Raw genomic sequence first — 923 nt, forward strand, 5'->3', positions numbered from 1 at the left:
CTGAAATGGACTTGGAGTCTTTAGTGACAAACAGGTTCATTTCCAGAAAAAGAAACAAAAAGACATATTGCATGGGACGAATTTGCAAACTATAGAAATAAAGTGCTCTGCCATCCAGTGGGTTTAGACCCCTAGCAACACTATTGAACAGAGTACATTTGCCAAAGGATCTCTTTAAAATGTGAAAGAGAAAAAGTTTCATTCTGAGGACTAAGGTGCACGTAATGATAGCCATGGTATTTTCAATCACCTCATATGCATGTAAAAACTAGAGAAGGAATAAAAGAGCACAGAAAAGAAGGGATACATGTGAATTATAGTGTTGGTAAGGAATATCAAATAAACAAAGGACAGCCCTAGAAAGGAGAAAATTATTTCCAAGAAGTACATCCAGAATGGTCTTTAGAAGTGAGGATGGACAGCCTTTATCTCATGTACTTTAGACTTGCTAACCAGAAGTACCAGTCTCTAGAGAAGAACTACATGCTCCATAAAACCAAAGGTCTGCAACATAGAGGGCGTCCCAGAATGAGATGAACTCAGTGGCTGCTACAGTGGTGAGGATGGTGCAGGACAGAGCAGTGGTGTGTTCCGTTGCACCAAGGGTCACTATGAAGCGGAACCAAACGCACAGAAACTAACCACAAACAAGTAACATTTGGTCACTTTTCCTCAAAGCATACTTTATTCCTTAACCCTTTTGATGTGTTCCTATCTGGATGTCGGAAGATAACATAACACTTTGGGGCAAAGATACAGCTTAGAAGCCCCACACTGGATGCCAAGATCGAGAAGATCTCTACAGCCACCATGAGTTTCCCCTGGGTGCTGTGGTAGACAGGGAGGAAGGTCACCCAGACACTGCAGAACACCAGCATGCTGAAGGTCAGGAACTTGGCCTCATTGAAGGTGTCAGGCAGGTT

This window comes from Echinops telfairi, unplaced genomic scaffold (assembly GCF_000313985.2).
Source record: "Echinops telfairi isolate 266 unplaced genomic scaffold, ASM31398v2 ScPeMD7_36;HRSCAF=134, whole genome shotgun sequence".
In the NCBI taxonomy this organism is placed as follows: domain Eukaryota; kingdom Metazoa; phylum Chordata; class Mammalia; order Afrosoricida; family Tenrecidae; genus Echinops; species Echinops telfairi.